The sequence below is a fragment of the Gossypium hirsutum genome, chromosome D13 (genome assembly GCF_007990345.1).
Source record: "Gossypium hirsutum isolate 1008001.06 chromosome D13, Gossypium_hirsutum_v2.1, whole genome shotgun sequence".
In the NCBI taxonomy this organism is placed as follows: domain Eukaryota; kingdom Viridiplantae; phylum Streptophyta; class Magnoliopsida; order Malvales; family Malvaceae; genus Gossypium; species Gossypium hirsutum.
Window position 1 is genome coordinate 5,890,193 of NC_053449.1, and position 9,078 is coordinate 5,899,270.

The window sequence follows — 9,078 nt, forward strand, 5'->3', positions numbered from 1 at the left end:
TGAAGCAAATACATATTTATGTCAAGCATTTACAGAAACAGAAATAAATAATTCAAGGCATTACATACCCGATGAACTTACCAGGAAAAATCAGCTAACGAGTTTATTCGTAGGGACTATTCAACAAAATTTTCTTTTCCTCGATTATCTTCAGCTTACTTCAAATCTTGATCTATGTAATAATTAATTTCAAATAATCAATTCCAAATACCTTAGAATGTCTAAATATATGCATATGACCTTTTAATATTATATTACAAAATTTCTCTAAACTTTTACTTTTTATTCAATTTAGTCATTAAAACTGAAACTAACATATCTTTCACTTTTAGACCCTATTTTACAATTTGTTTTGAATTGCATTCTTTTAAAACCTTCTACTACCCATATTTATCAAAAAATATGATAATTGCATCAAATTTTCATTTTAGTCCTTAAATGCAAAACAAGCATTCAAACTTTACAAATTAGTCCTACATAACATCTAAGCTTAACATGCAACTATTTAACACCAAAAACTTCAAAAATCATCAATGAAAACATTTCAAAAATTAAATATTTTTACGATCAAAGCCTCGAGTTAGCTAAATCAAGCTTTTAGAATTCTAAAAACATAAAATTACAAGAAACAAATTAAAAACGACTTACTAGTTGAAGCTCAAAGCTTGAATGAAAAGCTAATGTTTTCTCTTCAATGGTGAAAACGATGAAGGAGGGTGGAAAAGATGATGAAAATGACCATACCTTTTTGTTTTTCTTTTATGTATTATAATTTAATCATCGAGTTTGCCACCATTACAATACCTTAGGATTGAAAAAACAACACGACCCTTAGGATCCCTTACTAGAGATCCGAGTGGACCAGTGGTTAAGGTGGACCAGTGACGCATGGAGGAAACTATCGATGATGGTTTGAAGCAACGGAGGGATCGATCTAGGTGAGGCCCAATGCAACACTCACCTCAATTTAGATGGGGTCCGAAGCTAGAATAGTGATGATGATGATACTCTGAATCCAAAATAGTAGGCTGCCAAATAAGAACCAAAAGCTCATTCAAAAATTGGAGAAGACAACACAACAAGAAAGTTGTAGAAGTTATAAGCCCGATGTATAGGATTGAAGAGGAGAGAAATAGCTTTCGATCGCCTACAGCCTTAGCCGAAGATACGAATGGCACTGACAACTCAACTCTTATTGGGAGAACAAAGAGAGAGAAAAAATTGATACTCTTGGAATTAATTTGTTAGAATTTGTTGTTTATGCTTTTATGAAAACTGAGAAGTTAATCTAATTAGGTAATACCATTAAATTTTACCATTCAATAATTTATATGCAACAAAATAGCAAAAACCAAAAGTTTAAATTCACTAGTATATGAACAACAAGACTAATTTCTCAGTTTTCATAATTCATAAGGTATGGGAATAATTTTTTTTACAAAATTAAGTATACAAACAAACTTCTCAGTATTTGTAAAAATAAAGAGATGAATTAATAAAAAATGTTGTGGTATATATATTTGGTTATTTTGGGCAATTTTTTTAAAATTAGACCAGTGGTCAAACGAGTCATGCCATTGGTTCTTTGTTTCAACTGGTTTGATTAAAAAATTATAAAAAATCATAAAAATAAAAATATATTTAAAAAAATAACAAAGGTTCAACCATTGATTTTTAGCTGGTTTAACCGATTCAATACCATTCTTCGGATCGGTACCTTACCAATTTTTTATCCAATCAGTCTGTATGGCCAATCCGGTCCAATTCAAACATCACTAAACATGAGAGACTTCATATTATTTGATATTAGACTAAGTTGACACATGCTTAATTTATTTTATTTTTCTTTCTTTTTTCACACTAGCATATTATCATATTTTGTTCCCTATAATTCAAAACTTAAAATGTTTTTTTAGAAGTGGAGAAACAATAAGGTTTACCCATTCCACTAAGCAAGTTTCAAACACTAAAAATGTAACAACCCGATTTCTAATGGTGTCAGAAAAGGTGATTTCAGGATCTTGTTTCCATAAATTGAGCCCATAAATATTTAATAAGAATATTTACGGAGTTATTGTATTGATGAATTGAAATTTGGTTAAGTGATTTAGCCAAAATTAAGAGTAATTAAGGCTTAGGGACTAAATTGTAAAAGTTTAATCGCTATAGATTTTTAATTAGGATAAGGCTTGGGGACTTAAATTGAAATTATCTAAAGGTCCAAAATGATTAATAAACCATTTTAGAAAATATTTTAGGGGACGATAATACTTAAATAAATTAAATTAAGTAAATAAAGGTTAAAATTTTAATAAATTATGATTAATTAAGTAAACAAAGCTTAATTAATTACTAAACTAGGTATAAAAGGAAATTGATGGAAAGAGAGGTGAGAGTTCTCATCTTCTTTAACCCAAGGATCAATTTGGTCAATTGGTGATGTATTGTTAAGATTCCATTGTTGAGAATTAGATGATTTAGGTGGTAAATTGATAGAAATTAAGCTTAGTATAAGAAGAAGACTAAATTGTAAAACTTATTGGTTAGTTTTGTATATTAGGGACCAAATTAAATAAAAAAATATAATGAATTATTGTTAGGGATAGAAAATAGAAGGTCCTTAATGAGTTTTGGTGAAATCAAATTTTAATCTAAGGCTTTAAATTTAAAGTTATGCTTGTCCCAGTTTTAGGGATCAAATTGAATGATTTGAAAATTTTGTAAAAATTGGTATTTGATTCTATTTCGATGGGAATTTGATATTTGATAATGGGATGTGTTCTATGATTATTCTAGTTGATGACATCATCGAATCATCAAGAGGAAAAGAAAAAGCGAAAATCGTTAATGAGTGATGCACAAAAATCTTGGTTTGTACATCTATAATTTAAGTTGTATGGATTGTTTTCATTTCATGTTACTTTCATGTGGGAGTACCAAGGTAAGTATATAATGATGATAAAAGTTGTTTAATTGAGCTTGAATGTGAATTCTCGGAATAAATGACTAAATTGAATAAATTGTTAAATAGTATGAATTGTTATAAATATGTTATGTGCCATGAAAATTGTGTGAATATGTATGGAAATTATATGAAATACATGTGAAATGCTATTGAAATGGATTGTGATGGTGTAAATGATTGAAATATGATATGTGTACTAAATTGTAAAAAGGAAATGAATGTTGTTATCCTATTAAATAGTCAGGTTGAATCAGATATAGTTGGAATGCCATAGGATCGGATTGAGTATGGGATTATGTGCTTGTGTGCCAGTATGCACTTCGTGTACCAGGTATGTGCTTATGCACCAGTATGCACTTTGTGTGCCAGGTATGCGTTTTATATGTTAGGATGCATTTCAGTGCCAATTTAATGTGTTGGTTAAATGATCCGAGTATCCTTCCTAGTCTGAGTTAGGTTAATAGGGGTTACAAATTATAAATTGGTACCTTTGAAATGAATTGTGATGAAATGCCAATGAAATGTTGTAAATCAAATGAAATTGAGCCCTAAGGGCCGAAATAAATACGAACGAGTCTGTAGACTCCAGAAATGAATGAAGTATATGATATTATAAATGATATTTCAGAAAAGGACTTATAATGCAATTATAAGTAAAATGAATTGTCCATATGTTGTATTTGATTGAGATGAATTGATGTTTGTTTTATACATATAATGTGTTTGTATTAAAGATGTAAAGCTCGGCAACTCCAATTTGTAAGTAGGTGGTTGACATGTGCATATAGATATACATGATTATGTTGCGATTGGTTGTTAATGCTTATGCTATACCTGAATTATAAATGTACCACTAAGCTTTTTTGCTCAACATACAGTTGGTTTATTCATACGTAAGTGTAACACCCCAATTTTTAGGGTTAGAAGTTTTGATATTTGTAGGTAGGGTCAGTGGCTAGATCAAGCATTTGAGTTTGTTTCCACGTTTTAGTGTCAGAATTGGCCTGTTAGTCTGGTGGTTGGTTGTGTGTTAGTTTAGCTTGGGGTTTCGGGTTTAAGTCCTCAAGTGTACTTTGAAGGAATTATTTTGATTTAGCACTGTTTTGTTTTAAAAGGGTTAGACATTTACTTTTATTTGTTTTATTTAATTTATTTTTTATTTTGGTTAAAAAAAGAAAGAAAAGAGGCAAAAAGGTTTTTTTGACGTTCCTTCTCTTAATATCTTTTCTCTTCCTTCTCTCTCAATTTATTTTTAGCACATTAATTTATTTGCTTAACCTCTTGGATTTTCTTGTGGCATTGGTTTGTTTATATTTTTTTTGTCAATTTGAGCTTTGAGTTCGCATTGAGGTCGTCGACGTGTGTCGATTGTGTTCTAGGCGTTTTGATCAGAAGTCAGGTGTGGGTTCTGAACTCTTCTTTTTTGTTATTGAAATATTGAATCGATTTTGGGTAATTTGACATAATGAGTGTGCTGTGAACTGTATAACTCGGTATCGAATTTCTTTGAAATTTGTTAACCCTTTTTGTGTGATTTGGTAGTTGAGCAATCGAGGTTTGTATTGGCTTTAAATAGCATAAATTTAATTTATTATGATGTGTTTCTGAAATACCTTGATTAGGGGTCATTTTAGTGATAAAAAATGAGACTTTCAGTCAATTTTGGTGTGGTTTCATGACCACAAGGGGGTGTGCCCCCACACAGACGGTTCACACGATCGTGTATAATTGGGATTTAGGGTTTTCAGGATAATTTGGGTGCCACACAGCCTGACCACACGACAGTGTGGCTAATTTGAGGATTTAGGGATCCCACACGGGTGTGTTTTGGGAATATGGTCGTATTTAACCTGTACTCTATTTTAGCACAAATGGACAGAGAGTTACATGGCTTATTCACACGGCCATGCCCCTGGCTCACACGGGCGTGTGCCTCAGCCACACGGTTGTATGCCTCCTCCCACACGGACGTGTTGACCCTCACACGGCCTAGGCTTGTCCACACGGCCGTGTGGCCCTAAGCCACCAATTTTAGTTCTGTGTATGTTTTTGATATGAAAATATGTCTGTGTTCCAACCCTTGACTAGGCTTTAGTAAGGGTAGTTAAGACTCTGATCTGGGCTTCGGCTTATGTGTTATTTGTGACTCTTGTGTGAGATATCTAATTCTGAACCCGGTTAGCTGGGTGTGTACATGCCTGTTTCTATCTGATTGTCTGTCAATGTGTTCATTGTTTCTGTGAGGTTGTAAGCATACATGCACTTGCATAAAGTAATTTTTGGGTTGGTTGTGAAGAGAAGGAAGACTGATTCTAACCTGATTTGGCAGTTTAGCTGCAACTTATCGGTACAGCGGTTTACCACATTGTACCGCATGTACGTCAACTTTGTTGCATACTATTATCTGATCTAGCAGTTTAAATTGCAACATGTCTGTACAGCTATTTACTACAATGCACTGTACTGCATATACGCCAGCCTTGCTGCATATTATTATCTGAGTGGCTTAGTCCACATACATGGTGTGTAGGGTTGGATGGGCCTTCGAGGTCTTATGTGGTGTGTTTGGCTAGATGAGCTTAAATAGCTCTTTTTGGGTGTGATCGGGGGTGGAGAGGTGTTTTGGCTGGATGGGTAGGCTTTTAATACTTGACTGCATTCGTATGCATCTAGAAGTGAGCTACTTGTTTGTTATATGTCTATTTGTCATGACATTTATGACTGATTCTGCGAGCATTGAGGTGTTAGCGTACTGGCATTTTGGATTATGATGATAAGTATTATTGTATCGACCTGTTGACGGGTTTATCTGTTGAGTATGTTGTTTGTAATTTGGTGTGCTTTGACTGTTGCGTATTTTTGGGATGTTGGTTTCGAGTTTGCTTTCTGTTTCTGCGTATCTCTGTAAGTACTTTTTGTTTTCAAACTACTATTTGGTTTTTGATCTGTAATTCAGTTGTTAAATACATTTTGAACTCACACTAAGCTCATGTAGCTCACCCCTTAGTGTTTCCCCTTGCAGGTACATTTTCGAATTCTGATGCTGCCCTCAATAAGCGGAGGTCTTGGACAGTCATAGTTAAAACCATGCTTTAATAGTATTTTAATGATTTATGAGTTTATAATTAAACACCTTGAATTGTAAGTACTATTTTGAAAACTGTGGTATGGAATTTTGTGTTTTACGCACGTAAGTGTCATTGGGACTATATTTTTTGTTGAAATTTCAGGAATTTATAACTGAGAATTTTACGTAACTTAAATACTGCAATTTTTTTCGGTTTGTTAAACTAAAATTTTTCTACGATCACTTCGGTGATCAATGTGACCTCTAAAATTTGACCAAAACTTTTGGGGCAATTTTGGGGCATTACAGTAAGTTCAGGTGTTTCTAGAAGCCTCGAGACTTGAAGCCAGCATCCAGACAACCGTTTAGGACTCAACAAAGTTTGTAAATTGTGTTTCATTTTGGTTTTAAGGTATGTACCTAAGGAATACTTATTCTAAGGTATAGAAATGCTTTGAAATGGTTTATATATATTTTGATTCTATGGAAGTAGTACAGTCATCCATATAAGTGAGGTGGATATTTTGGTATCTATGTTTTGGCATATTTGAATACATAAATTGGTTTAATTGGAGCCAAATGTTGGTTAATATGCTAGGTTGGAAGCTTTGGAAAAACAGGGACTTAGTGGTTTGTTACCGTCGCCGCAATACCATACCCTTAATATCATGATATCAATCTTGTTTTATTTTGAGAACTTTATAGTTTGGTCCTTAGGTTGGGAAGTTTGACTTTTTTCTTCAAAATTGCGATGCCAATCCCTAGAAATTGCAATACCCACTTGACATACTTTGAAAACTTTCAGCTTAGTCCTAGTTTGACCCCAGAATGGTACTGAGCTTTCGTAAGCTAGTATTGTTGGAAAAAATTGGCTCGAAAATGGTTTTCTTGTACAAAGGAAAATAAAAATTTTGAAAACCAACCCGATTTGTGATATTTATAGCCATAAACCTTAGATCGAATTCACACATATGATTTTGGATAGAAAAATCCTTGTTGTTCTCGTCTTTCAACTAAACGATCTTATCCTATTCTCGTAGCACGAACTGTTTCGAGTATGGGCATGAACAATTTGAATCAAACATAGAGCTAAAATAGTTTTCTTTTCTTAGATGTGAAAATGGAAATTCTTTTCTCAAATAGAAACCAACAGTGTCATTATTTCAAAAAATATATTTAATTCTTAGAGAATAAAAGTCTCTCTATTTTCGGGTAGAATAATGATATCTGAAAGTTGTGTGTAAATATCCCTATCGATGCCATCTATTTATAGGGAGAGAAGGTAAAACCCTTGTTGAATTGTAGAAGTTTATTTCAACTAGAAAAACGAACTCCTAGTCTAACTAGGAGTATAGGGGGCGACAACCCTAGTTAATAATACTAGAGTTTGTCGTCCCATCATTTTACATAAGGGGGTTTTGGCCTCTTCCATATTGGGTCCAATTACAAGTACTTCTTGGGCTTTTAACCCAATCTTTTGTAATTTCATCCAACTCAATATGTTTTCTATTTCCCAAAATAAACCTCATTAAATTTTCAATTAAATAATTTTTTCAACCAAATTCTAATTCCATTAAAATCATGACGAATTTACTATGAAAGAATTATGAGAAAATATATTTAATATTTTCGTATTCTACGGTTCACTATGACCAAATGATTTATTTCCATTTTCAAACTTTATTTACTTCAAAAAATATAAAATCCTTTTTCAAGTCATTTTCATTTTGGAGAAAACTACATTCATTTCCAATTGATTCCATTTCTCCATTTTCATTTTCATTTAGGAGAAAACCATAATAATTTCCAAATGTTTCCTATTTCTCCATTTTCACCATTTATGTTAATTTCTATTCATTTGATTTAATATGCAATTTATTTCTAGTTTCAATGAGCTAGTAAAGAGACCGATTGGACATATGCAATTGAGGCTTAAATGATTATAATTAAGTTCCAGCTTTATGCATATTAATTATAAACTCATTGAGTAATGAAGTCATTCCACTACAGTATCGTGACTGAGTTCTCCCAACAGCATACCATTACGAAAGCAACTCAATTAGTGCTCGTCCAATGACCTTGTCATAAGTGTGTTATCCTCATACGATATCCTTAATCTCTTTGGGATAATATACGTTCTTCTAATATGATACTATTTTATCTCATGACAACCATTGCATCTTCATTCATGAAAAGTCAACTACTATCAAATAGTAATCAAGTCACTCATTACAAAGACGAATGACCCGTGACCATGTTTACTTTTCATCAACCATGTAATGCCAATGAGAGGATATCATTTACCCATATCTCAGGCTATAAATTCCACTATTGCAAGTGACGTTACATACTGCAGAAGTCGTCTACTTGACGTATCGGCTTTAATTTCCTTATCTATTTAAACTCAAGCTTTTACTTATATCAAAGTATACGAGCCACACATACATAGTCCATCATCCACTCTGAATTAAGATATGTCACACTTTAAAAGTCACAACTGAAAAATCTATAAAAGAATTTAGGATTTATTCTGCTTGGATCCAATCTGGTGTACTATCAATCTAGTTAGTCACATCTTTGTCTCTATCTTCTGGGAATCATTGATTCCCAAGATAAAACATCTCCCCAATTTGACTTGATAAACAACATATTAGTCTTTCAACCAGTTTTGCACATTTCTAATTAGACTAATGACATGTTTAGGTTTATATACTAATATAAGTTGTCTTTTTGTTTTACAACCCGACTGTGTAATACTGCTTAGTATTAGTTTAAACATTAGAAAACCAATGAGCAACATTTGCTTCTATTTTTCTTTGTGTGCAAAAACCATATGAAGAAAATCATACAAAGTATATTAATGTAATTGATCAATTTATTTTATTAACCAATCTGTTTGAAGAAATTACGAGTTTACAAATGAATATACTACATCAGGGAATCGAATTCAACACGTATATAACCCAAAGAATGATTATATATTATGTTTTACACTTATAGTACTTATAAATTAATGATCAGTGATGACTTTTTTTTGGTAATTAAT